The sequence below is a fragment of the Ovis canadensis genome, chromosome 15 (assembly GCF_042477335.2).
Source record: "Ovis canadensis isolate MfBH-ARS-UI-01 breed Bighorn chromosome 15, ARS-UI_OviCan_v2, whole genome shotgun sequence".
Classification (NCBI taxonomy): domain Eukaryota; kingdom Metazoa; phylum Chordata; class Mammalia; order Artiodactyla; family Bovidae; genus Ovis; species Ovis canadensis.
Window position 1 is genome coordinate 69,039,002 of NC_091259.1, and position 13,741 is coordinate 69,052,742.

The window sequence follows — 13,741 nt, forward strand, 5'->3', positions numbered from 1 at the left end:
GTCGGCTAGATTTAAGAACTGAAGACTAGAGCTGGCACACAGAAGATCAGCTGATTCAAAACTGAATTACCATAGAGGAACTTGAGATGTTTAATAGGTAATCTGAGGTTGTTAATACCCCAAACCCGAAGCTTTAAGTAAAAAGAATTAACTCATTTCAACAATTACATTAAAAAAACTTTAAGCCAAGGACATCCCTGATGGTCCAGTGGTTAAGAATCCACCTTCCAACACAGGGGATGCTGGTTCAATACCTGGTCAAGGAACTAAGGTCCACGTGCTGAATCTGGCATTGTCAAACTAAGGGATTTGCCAGGTAGTTAGCAGTGTTAGCAGAGACTGGAGATGGCAAGGAAGCAGCAGATTAATTATTCAGCCTTACTTCCACCCTTCTATATGCTGTTCTGAAAGGCAGAAATTTCATGCAACATTTCTAGAAACATTCTACAAAACAAGAATCCAACTATATTTGTTGCAAATCTGTGGCCTGTTTGGTAATGCATCCCCCCTGCTTGGTGATGATAGCATGTACTTTACCCCATGAGTCAGCTAGGAATGTCATTCAGACTTACCATTTCCTGACAACCTGTGTTATGGTGCTATCGTCATGCAAGTTGATTAACATATTATAATCTAATCTTTGAAGCAACCAGAAACACTAGCTACATTATTTCTACTTATAGATAGGAAACTGAGGCTCAGAGAAGATAAATAACCTCTTCAACATTATACTAAATGGCAGAGCAAGGGTTTGAACCCAGATGTGCACTGAAGATCTCTGCTTTCTCCCATGTTACATATTTCCAGTGTGCAATCTTATCTACAGATCAGTAACTCTAGAATTCTCATTTATTTTACAGCAGAAAATACTGGTAACTACATAATAACTTATATGTTCTATTCATGGAGAAAGAAATTTGATTTCATTAAGTAAATGGGTTTGTGGGTACTTCTAGGAAGAAAAGAGATTCTGGAAAACTTTACTTCACAAGGGAATGATAGTAAAGAGTTGTACAGGCACCAAACAAAAGTGTAATTCTGTCCCATTCTTATCTGTCAGATTTTCAGCATCACTCAATGTTTCAAGCACACACTATAATCAGGAACAAAATATTGAATGTGTTCAATCCATAAAAGTTGATAGCAAAAGCAAAGTGGTAGCAATAATTATCCAAGATCATGGAGTCAGACACCACTGAGTGACTAAGCACATACTTCCACAAAGAATGTATGGAAATATCTATTTTACTCACACTCTCACCAACTCTGTGTGGGTGTGTGTGTGTGTGTGTGTGTGTGCTCAATCGTGCCTAATTCTTTGTGACCCCATGGACTGTAGCCTGCCAGGCACCTCTGTCCATGGAATTTTCCAAGCAAGAATACTGGAGTGGTTTGCCATTTCCTACTCCACTCACCAACTCTAGATGTGAACAAACTTTCTAATTGTTATTATATTATTAAGTAAAAGCTTATGTTTTGATTTTAATTTTTAAAATTATCTCTAAGTTCAATTAACATTATTCAATATTTTCAGAGCCATTTGTGTTTCCTTTTTCTATAAATTTACTATTTACATCCTTGATCAATATTTTGACTGTCCACCTATTTTTGATTGACTTGAAAGAGCTCTGCATATTCAGAAATTAGGCTTTTGTCATGTGTGTTGCAAATTTTTTCTTCTAGTCTATCACTTATCTTTCATTTTTGTTCCTATACTAATGACAAATTTTACTACATTTTTTACTTTTAGTCACAGCAGATTTTATCAAGGAAGAGGAAATAGAGTTCTAGGAGCCATGGACAATGCCCAAACTATGGAAACAGGGGTATAGAAGAGGAGTGTGAAACCTGAAAGAGAACTGTCTGATGTTGGCAGGAGATCAAGATCAATAGGCAGACTCTTCTGGTGCTGGTCATTCTTCCCCCGTAGTGAGCACGGGTAGGAAGTGAAACGAGAAAACTCAAAAGGAGGTTGTAAAAACAAGAGATGAGAGTGATGTCTGGAGACTTAGATTTTAACTGAAGCAAAGAGGTGAAGGGATGAAGGATGGAGAGCGAAGGTTTTCCCCAGGCCAGTGGGTCTTCTAAAGGGTGTTAAGGATTCACCATCCCTGGTGGCTCAGAGGTTAAAGTGCCTGCCTCCAATGCGGGAGACTCGGGTTTGATCCCTGGGTCGGGAAGATCCCCTGGAGAAGGAAATGGTAACCCACTCCAGTATTCTTGCCTGGAAAATCCCATGGATGGAGAAGCCTAGTAGGCTACCGTCCATGGGGTCGCAAAGAGTCGGACACGACTGAGCGACTTTACTCACTTCACTTATATTCATTCTCATGGGTGTCCTTTTGCTTGACTAGACATTTTCCTTCATCTAACAATTATAGGCTACTGTTTCTTGGCATAAGCCATCCTCTGGCAGGAATTTCCTCTCATCTTTCCTAAGTCCTAATCATGTTTCACAATTCAGTTTAAACTGAATTGTTCAGCTTAAACAAATCATATCTGCTAGTAAGCCTTCCATAATATGTGCATACACACACACACATACATGGAAAACGTGTTACTCCCTACTTTGTACTACCATAGCACCTTGCTCAGATCTATATTATAACAATTGTTACATTATATTGAATATATTTATTTATAGGGCTGTCTCCAACTAAACTATAAGCATCTCAGGCCAAGGTTTGAAATTCCATTTTTGTATATTACTTAACACTATAAATACCTGCACATTCAGGTATCAATAAATGTTTACTGAAAGAATGAATGCATGAATATTCATTAACTAATGGATCCTCTTACCCTTCTACCACTTTTCTACTACATGGAAGTAGAATTCTGAAAGTGAACTACTCCTGCTATCTGCCAGTTTATTAGGTTCCACAGCCAGTTACAGAAATGAGAGAAAGAATACAAAGGAGAGCAATCCCACTGGCAACAAAACTCAGTTGTATTCATTTCCACCCCAGTAAGCACCTCAAACTAGACAATAAAATGCTATATCTGACCTTCCAAGAGTAGTTTTAAAGCCCAGCCAGAGATTTAGAAGTGTTCGTGGGGAAGTTATGATAACTGGAAAACATGAACAACAGAAAGTTATTTTTAGTATTCCCTAGACAAGGTCAAGGAGAAGGCAATGGCAACCCACTCCAGTACTCTTGCCTGGAAAATCTCATGGACGGAGGAGCCTGGTAGGCTGCAGTCCATGAGGTCGCTGAGAGTCGGACACGACGGAGCAACTTCACTTTCATTTTTCACTTTCATGCATTGGAGAAGGAAATGGCAACCCACTGCAGTATTCTTGCCTGGAGAATCCTAGGGACAGGGGAGCCCGGTGGGCTGCCGTCTATAGGGTCGCACAGAGTCGGACACGACTGAAGCGACTTAGCAGCAGCAGCAGCAGCAGCAGCAGCAGCAGCAGCAGCAGACAAGGTCAAGGGGCGTGAAATTTTCTAGTTGCTTGATGCACATCAGAGGCTTGAGCTCCATAGAGAAAAATCAAAGTATTAAACAAGATGATGGAATGCTCCATCTAAGTGTTTGCGTCACAAGTGGCACAACATGACTCTGTATGTTTTGAAAGTGATGCTTATAAATGCTATTCTAATTTGAGGTTGTAAGACCAGAATGATAGGATTTCTAGGCCTCTGATCAGTAAAAATTGACTATAAGCCCTTGAAGGTGAGTTCTTGTCTGTCACTGAACATCCTTCTAGACCTAAGAGAAGTAAAATATGAAGGTTAATAGGAATTTAGAAAATTAGCTCATTATTTGTTTTAGATCTTATCTAAAATGGCTGTAGACTTTTGTGCACTAAATCTTTCTAATATGCTTTTTTAACATAGACCTTTTTAACATTCCTGTCCAATACACCTAAATTACAAAAATAATTATATGTAGTTATTAATACATAATGAGAGAAATACTACAAAGATGAGTGAAATTGAAAAGCTGCCCTCGAGAATAATTCTAAGCACCAAGCTTATTAGAATCTAAGGTCCCGAAGTGACTGTAGGGGATCCAACCCCACACTGCTGAATTCTGACAAATCAGTGAGGCAAGTTTTTGGCTGAAAAAAAGCTCAGCTCATCCTATTCAGCCTCATTATTTATAGATGTGAAAAACTGTCTGGAAGCAAAGAGACATGCCCAGGTTCAAAGAGTGCCCAGTGGCAGATACTAGTCTTCTAATTCTCTGGTCAGATGCCAGGAAGGAAAACCCACATTGCTGTTTTCTGTCAATTTCCAAACTTCTTCAAAGCCTTTAAAAAAATATCTGACAATGTATAGGGTGGGTGCATGCTCAGTTCATGTCCAACTCTCTGCGACCCCATAGACTGTAACCCACCAGGCTCCTCTGTCGGTGGAATTTTCCAGGTAAGAATACTGGAGTGGGTTGCCATTTCCTTCTCCAGGGGATCTTCTGGACCCAGGGATCGAATCTGCTTCACCTGTGTCTCCTGAACTGGCAGGCAGATTCGTTACCACTGTACTTACCTGGAAAGCCCAAAGAGCCATAAAGCTTTATTGATTGGGATTCACTAAAGACAAAATAGTGTGCAAAAATATTCCTATTAAATGTAACATTTTTTTTGATGGTGTAACTCCAGCACCTTAAATAGTCCCTGGCACATAGGAAGCACTAGATAAGTATTTGTTAAAGGACATTAATACCAAAAACCAACAATAAAGTAAAACCTGGCTTATTTGAAAAGACCTTGATGCTGGGAAAGATTGAAGGCCAGAGGAGAAGGGGACAACAGAGGATGAGATGGTTGGATGGCATCACTGACTCAATGGACATGGGTTTGGGTGGACTCCGGGAGTTGGTGATGGACAGGGAGGCATGGCATGCTGCAGTTCATGCGGTCGCAAAGAGTCGGACACGACTGAGCGGCTGAACTGAACTGAAGAAACTGGAGCACGTGAATGTGGAGCTACTAACAATGACCAGAAAACCACAATAAGATGCCACCATACACTCAACAAGATAGATGCAATTAAAGAAACTGACAATACCAAGTGTTGGTGAAGATTAAGGATGACTTAAACCCCTATGCTGTACATTGCTGGTAGGAGTATGAATTGGTTCAACAACTTTAGAAAATACCTTGTCAATATCTATTAAAGCTAAACATATGCATACTCTATCCCTTGGCAATTCTACTTTTATATATATATATATATATATATATATATATCCAAGAGAAATGAGTAAATATATCCACCAAAAGACATATACAAGAACACATATAGATGCTACAGTTCAGTTCAGTTCAGTCGCTCAGTCGTGTCCGACTCTTTGCGACCCCATGAATCGCAGCACACCAGGCCTCCCTCCATCACCAACTCCCGGAGTTCACTCAGATTCACGTTCCATAGCAATGTAAAAGAATAAATTAAGACACTCAACAACATGGATGAAAGTCACAGATATCATGCTACACAAAAGAAGCCAGGTAATTCATACAAGCTCCATTTAAATGAAGTTCAAGAACTGGCACAACTGATCCACAGTGATAAAAATCTGAATAGTGATTACCTATCTGTTGTTGTTCCGTCGCTCAGTCATGTCTGACTCTATATAACCCCATGGACTGCCACTCCTTCATCCTCCACTGTCTCCTGGAGTTTGCTCAAACTCATGTCTATTGAGTCAGGGATGCCATCCAACCATCTCCTACATTACCCTCTTCTCCTCCTGCCTTCAATCTTTCCCAGCATCAGGGTCTTTTCCAATATGTTGGCTCTTAGCATCATGTGGCCAAAGTATTGGAACTTCAGCCTCAGCATCAGTCCTTCCAATGAATATTCAGAGTAGATTTACTTTAGGGTTGACTGGTCTGATCTCCCTGATGTCCAAGGGACTCTCAAGGGTCTTCTCCAGCACCAAAATTTAAAAGCATCAGTCCTTCGGCACTCAGCCTTCTTTAGGGTCCAACTCTTATATCCGTACATGACTACTGGAAAAACTATAGCTTTGACTGTACGGACCTTTGTTAGCAAAGTGATATCTCTGCTTTTTAATACACTAAGTTTGTCATTGCTTTTCTTCCAAATAGTAAGTGTCTTTTAAGCATCTTTCATGGCAGCAGTCATCACCTGCAGTGATTTTGGAGCCCAAGAAAATAAAATCTGCCTCTGTTTCCACTTTTTCTCCATCTATTTGCCATGAAGTGAAGGTACCAGTTCTGAAACTCCAGTACTTTGGCCACCTCATGCGAAGAGTTGACTCATTGGAAAAGACTCTGATCCTGGGAGGGATTGGGGGCAGGAGGAAAAGGGGACGACAGAGGATGAGATGGCTGGATGGCATCACCAACTCGATGGACTTGAGTTTCCGTGACCTCCGGGAGTTGGTGATGGACAGGGAGGCCTGGAGTGCTGTGATTCATGGGGTCGCAAAGAGTCGGACACGACTGAGCGACTGAAATGAACTGAACTGAACTGAGCTGAAGGTACCAGTTGCCATGATCTTAGTTTTTTGAAGGTTGAGTTTTAAGCCAGCTTTTTCACTCTCCTCTTTCACCCTCGTCAAGAAGTTCTTTAGTTACTCTTCACTTTCTGTCATTATAATAGTATTATCTGCATATCTGAGGTTGTTGATATTTCTCCTAGTAATCTTGCTTCCAGCTTGTAATTCATCCAGCCCAGCATTTTGCATGATGTACTCTGCATATAAGTTAAATAAGCAGGGTGACAATATACAGCCTTGATGTTCTACTTTCCCAATTTTTAACCAGTCCATTGTTCCATATCCAGTTCTGTTACTTCTTGACCTGCAAACAGGTTTCTCAGGAGGTAGGTAAGATGGTCTAGTATTTCCATCTCCTTAAGAATTTTCCACAGTTTGTTGTCATCCACACAGTCAAAGGCTTTAGCATAGTCAATGAAGCAGAAGTAGAATTTTTTCCTGGAATTCCCTTGTTTTTTTCTATGATTCAACAGATCTTGGCAATTTGATCTCTTGTTCCTCTGTCTTTTCTAATCCAGCCTATACCTCTGGACATTCTCTTTTCATGTACTTTGAAACTAAGCTTGAAGGATTTTGAGCATTACCTTGCCAACATGTGAACTGAGCGCAATTACACAGTTGTTTCAACAGTATTTGGCACTGCCTTTCTTTTAGACTGGAATGAAAATTGACCTTTTCCAGTTCTGTGGCCATTGCTGAGTTTTTTAAATTGCCTGGCATATTGAGGGCAGCACTTTAACAGCATCATCTTTTAGGATTTGAAATAGCTCAGCTGGAATTCCATCACCTCCACTAGCTTTGTTCATAGTAATGCTTCCTAAGGCCCATTTGACTTTGCACTCTAGGATGTCTGGCTCTGGGTGAGTGATCACACACCATTGTGGTTATCTTAGGGGACTATTAATGAGAGAATGCAGGAAGAAACATTCTGGGCTGTTAGAAATGTCCTGTGTCTTAGTTTGCATGGTTGTTACAGGGATGAATTACATCTTTCAAATTTCATAAAGCTATATGCCATTTACTGTATACAGATTATATTCAATTTTTAGAAGGAAATGAAGAATTAAAATGTAAATAGAAAAAATATAAATTAAATATATAATGTTAAGTAATAAATGAATACTCTCCCCAAAACATGTATTTCCTCATTTCAATGATATAATAGCATATTTTTGAGCATTTAATATTAGATCATAATTTGACTTTTTGTCAAATTTTGTAGTAAGTTGAATGTTAATTGATTATATTCTTTTTTTTCTTGTATAGTTGCAAAAGCTTCTAAAGTCAGACTTCCTGGCATAGTCCTAACTCGCACAAATCATTCATAAATCTCATTGCCCAAAAATTGGGCGTTTTGAGTCAATAGCTGCAATGGACTGAAAAACATTAAGTCTATTTAGACAAGTGTAGTTATAATGATAAAAAAAAAAGAACCTAATTGGTCATCTTTAGAAGATGATAGAAAATTAAATCACTAAAAATTGCTACTACTACTAAGTTGCTTCAGTCGTGTCCAACTCTGTGCGACCCCATAGACGGCAGCGCACCAGGCTCCCCTGTCCCTGGGATTCTCCGGTTGCCATCTCCTTCTCCAGTTTTCCTTTAAAATTGGAGGAAGTTACAGTTCAGTACACACAGGCAAAGTCATATCTGACTCTTTGTGACCCCATGGACTGTAGCCCACCAGGTTCCTCTGTCCATGGAATTCTCTAGGCAAGAATACTGGAGTAGGTTGCCTTCTCCAGGGAATCTTCCTGATCTGAGGATCAAACTCAGGATTGCATTGCAAGCAGATTCTTTAAAAAAATTGAGAATTTATCTTCTCTCACCACTGAGTAACCAGACAATTGAGGAGCAAAAGTGTCTCTATGTGGATTCATACTAATTACTAACAAATAAAGTATTATATCCATTTTGCAAAACCTAATGATTTAATGGATGTGAGCATTAGACATCAACAGTTGCTAATATTACCAGATATATGTGCCTCCTCATGAAGAAACACACAGCCACCTATAATTCTACCAAAAAATTAGAATCTGATTTTTATAAAGCCTCTGGATTTATAATCAATTCACAGGAAATACAGAGAACAAACAGGCTGAACTACAGCTTGAAAATGCAAGTAGCAAAATCTAGACTGTAGAAAACTCCACAAGTCAAATGAACTAAGTTGTTCAATACATAAATTGAAAGGAGGAAAAATGGAAGGGAGAAGGAAGAACTTGTAGATCTATAAATTTTTAAAGACAACGAAATTTTTACTAAGCCAAAAACATTATTCATTAAGTTATTCATTAAAAGCACACTTGCCCAGTTCCTGCCACATGTTAGAGCACTGGATCATCAGTAGTCCCCTAAGGTAACCACTGTTGTGACTTTTATCACATGGATTAGTTTTGCCCCTTCTTGAACTTCATACGGCATATACTCTTTGGTGCCTGGCTTCTTTTCTGCAGCATAATATCTGTGAGGTTCACCCATGTTGTTGAGTATGATGTTTCACAGTTGGGGTGATAAAGGCAAACGATGCTTTTGTCCTGATCTTTCAACAATAATGCCCTTGTGCTACATCAACCTGTATTTATTCATATGTTGTGATATATCATTCTCATATCAGTTTGTGGTTTACTCCTCTAATTGGATTCTAAGCCTTTCCAGGGCACAGACTCTGATTTCTATTTTTCAAATTTTTCCTGTGAATCATCTTTGTGCAGGGTTCACAGAGAGCAAGTGCCCAGTAAACAGATTAACAAAGTGACAGACTCATTCCCCTTGGAACAATAACAGATGGCACACAGGCCACCAAGTAAAGGTCCCATTGCTCTCTAATGGCTTAAACTCCTGCAGAGAGAGCCGTCACACCAGACACTGAGAGCCATTCACTAGCGCTTTGGGGGGAAACAAGCAGAAGAATACTTCACTGACTGTGCTGACTGTGCTGACTCGACAGAAAGAATTATTTGCATCTGATGTGAAAAGCCAACTCATTGGAAAAGACCTTGATGCTGGGAAAGATTGAGGGAAAGAGGAGAAGGGGGTGACAGAAGATGAGTGGTTGAATGGCATCACCGACTCAATGGACACGAGTTGGAGCAAACTCCAGGACATAGTGAAGGACAGGGAAGCCTGGCATGCCGCAGTACACGGGGTCTCAAAGAGTCAGACACAACTGAGGAACTGAACAACAACAACAAGGTTTTGTGGATCAAAACTTTTTGCCTAAATAGATGGTTCCAGGATAAACAACAAATATTTTGAGAAAACCTTCATGACAATTCTTAAGAGTAAACATGTAGCTAAGAAAATGACTGCCGGCAGTAGAAGTGAACTGTATAGATGTTCAGATCTAGGTCTCTGGGACCAGCTCTTGATCATGATATTAATGGAAAAACCTGAAAGGTCTTGGACTTCCCTGGTGGCTCAGACGGTAAAGTGTCTGTCTACAATGCAGGAGACCCGGGTTCAATCCCTGGGTTGGGAAGACCCCCTGGAGAAGGAAATGGCAATCCACTCCAGTACTATTGCCTGGAAAACCCCATGGACAGAGGAGCCTGGTAGGCTACAGTCCATGGGGTTGCAAAGAGTCAGACACGACTGAGCAACTTCACTTTAAAAGGTCTACCCTCTATAGGATCAATGCAAACAGAAGGAAAAGAAATATATTGCTTATACTAAGCTCTAGCATCACTGCAGCTATTTAGCTACAAAAAGCCTTCAAAAGCTAAAGTTCTATTATATTGTGGTTGGTTGTTTTTTTTTCAGGATATCACAAGCCTGATTTTGATTCAGTCTTGACAAGACTGTCTCTTGCTGTGCCTCATAGGTACACTGGAAATATAATTGATAGAGGAATCATTCACTCCACATTTATCCATAAGTTCTCTACCAGAATTTTTGATGATGTCAATTTAATCAATATGAACTTATTTAAATAATTATTATGAGTAATTTTTCTGATTATGTGGTCATTTTAATAATTTAGAAAATATGAAACAGTGTAAGAATTTTTATTATCTCATAACTTAGGAAAAACACACGTTTTCATTTATACATAAAAACATACTTTTATATAACAGATCATATTTCTGATTCTGTTCTGTAACTTTACTCTTGAGTTAAAGTCATATTGTGAGCACCTTGTATCATTAAATAATTATATGTGTTATTTTAATGCCTGTTCAATTCCATTGTATGCAGTACTATAATCTTTCCTTTATTAAAAACAAGTATGAATCTTAAGTTGGCATTTTACTATTTCTGTTACCCCTGGACCATTTGAAAAAGTGAGATGATGCAATGGATATGGATAGAGTCCAGTACCGGCCCCAGCACTTACTGGCCAAGTGAATTTGAATACTTAACTGCTTTGAGCCTATTTCACCATCTCTAACGTTGAAAAATGTTTATTCTACTGTTGTTATGAGAACTATGGTAAAGCACATTTGCAAGTGTTTGATTAAGTAAATAGTTGTGAATTCTATAACATTTTTTGTCATCATCATCAAAATAAGCATAAATAAAGCCCTTAGAACTGGACATGGAACAACAGAGTGCTTCCACATTGGGAAAGGAGTACGTCAAGGCTGTATATTATCACCCTGCTTATTTAACTTACATGCAGAGTACATCATGAGAAATGCTGGACTGGACCAAGCAGAAGCTGGAAACAAGATTGCTGGGAGAAATATCAATAACCTTACATATGCAGATGACACCACACTTATGGCAGAAAATGAAGAACTAAAGAGCCTCCTAATGAAAGTGAAAGAGGAGAGTGAAAAAGCTGGCTTAAAACTCAACATTCAGAAAACTAAGATTATGGCACCTGGTCTCATCACTTCATAGAAAATAGTTGGGGAAACAGTGGAAACGGTGACAGACTTTATTTTCTTGGGCTCCAAAATCACTGCGGATTGTGACTATAGCCATGAAATTAAAAGACGCTTGCAAATTAGAAGAAAAGCTATGACCAATCTAGACAGAATATTAAAAAGCATAGACATTACTTTGCCAACAAAGGTCCATCTAGTCAAAGCTATGGTTTTTCCAGTAGTCACATATGGATGTGAGAGTTGGACTATAAAGAAAACTGAACACCAAAAAATTGATGCTTTTGAACTGTGTTGTTGGAGAAGACTCTTGAGAGTCCCTTGGACTGCAAGGAGATCCAATCAGTCCATCCTAAAGGAAATCAGTCCTGAATATTCGTTGGAAGGACTGATGCTGAAACTGAAACTCCAATACTTTGGCCACCTGATGCAAAGAGCCGACTCATTTGAAAAGACCCTGATGCTGGGAAAGATTGAAGGTGGGAGGAGAACAGCATGACAGAGGATGAGATGGCTGGATGGCATCACTGACTCGATGGACATGAGTTTGAGTAAGCTCCACGAGTTGGTGATGGACAGGGAAGGCTGGTGTGCTGTAGTCCATGGGGTCACAAAGAGTCAGACATGACTGAGTGACTGAACTGAACTGAACTGAAAGCCTTTAAGTATTACTGAGAGTATTATGTTACTATTCCCCACATAGCAAAGCTATGCAATAATCTGCCTCTACTGCTAAAGAATATACATAAGAACCATCGTAGACTCCCTCATCATCCACACTTCCATTAGTTTTAGCTAGTATTTCTTTCACTCAACTATAAGATTGTCTCAATAGTAGTTCCAGTATTTTACATAAAAAATGTCAAGGCCAACAGTTTTAGTTGGAAGGGAGGGGTGATCATGGGATTTGCTTGAAGGAAATTTTTGGCTGGCAGCACATATACTTTATTTAGATAATGTTATAGAATAATTTTTTAAAAAGTGAATCCAAAAATGGCCTTTTTTGAATGCTATTGAGAAAATATCAGCAGGTCATATCAAAATATAATGCCATCATTTTATGGGGGACTCATGGAAGTCGTATTATATGAGAAACTCAGAGACACAATAAAGTACCCACCACTTCTCACCACTGCTTGAGATTCCTGCCTTTTTCAATGCTTTTGGCCTCCTGTCTATTCTCCTATATTTTTGTTTTATTTATTTTTTCAGGCTGCACTATGCGGTTTGTATTAGTTTCCTAACCAGGGATCTAACCCTCACCCCTTGCAGTGGAAAGGCAGAGTCAACCATTGAACCATCAAGGAAGTCTGTCTCCTCTAGTTCATACTCTTTCCCATGGCTTTTGGCTTGTTTTTACAGCTATCACTAACCACTTAGAGTAGCCCTTTTTCTACCAATAGTGAACTGATCAACCCTATCACAACAGGAGTAATTTTGGCCTGAGTTTTCTCAGCTGTTTTCACTAATTTTCACACTTCAAAGAACCATTCCTCATTACCAGAAATGCTGATTTACAGTTCCTGATGTTTGAGCTCATCCCAAAAGCTGACCTCCAAATAAATAAATAGTTGTTACATATTTTTTACAAAAGAGATGACTGCAAAAATAAAAGCAACTTATTACTGGAAATGATAAGTGAATCAAGTTAGTTTATTGACAATATGTAGTGAAGACAATTTTTTTATTCAAAGAACGTTACTTTGGTTTAATGAAACCCAAGCAAAATATAATGGCTGATTTCAAAGGAATTCTTTAACTAAAACCTCAAAATCTAATTTTAATTAGTTTTTCCTTCATCAATGATTCACATTTATTGAGCATCCACTGGAGCAATCTGAGACCAGCCCATAAAAGCTCTCACTCTTTGAGATATTATAAAATAGCTGGAAAAGCCTCCTGGGTACTAATGATCACAAACATCCATAAAGCAAGTCACTTTGTATTACATGTACTCAGAGAAGATGAAAATTTGTCTCTAAACTAAGCTGGGTCCTAGTTAATTTAAGTGTATCAATAATTCACCATTTAAGGAAATTTGCAGAGGACCAACAAAACTTAAGAATCCTGGCCAAAAGTAATCAGACCAAAAACTCATGAAATTTTCCATCAAACTTGGAAGAGGACTTGTCTTTCAGCATGCCTGGAACTTAGAAATATAAGGGAGGGCAACGAGACTGTCACATGACAGATACTAATTGTTCCGATTAAAGTCTAACAAGCTTGCTTCCCTGCTGCTCTTAGAATGTCTCTGACTTTTGATCCTGACATCTGTGTCTTACAAGAATTTCACTCTGCTCTGACATTCTTTCTGATGTTGATCCAGGAATTAATGGATTGTGAAAAAGCTGGCAGGATATCATTTAAAAAATAGAATTCCTAGTATACAAGTGATGAAAAGGTATCAGAATTCACATACTCTCTGCCTGATACCA

The 13,741-nt window shown here is 38.9% G+C and overlaps 1 protein-coding gene across 2 annotated transcripts in view; it reads right to left on the reverse strand.

Moving 5' to 3' along the window:
* The window catches only part of DCDC1 (doublecortin domain containing 1), a 482,101-nt gene that overhangs the window by 305,499 nt on the left and 162,861 nt on the right, over positions 1 to 13,741 (reverse strand). The window lies entirely within an intron of this gene.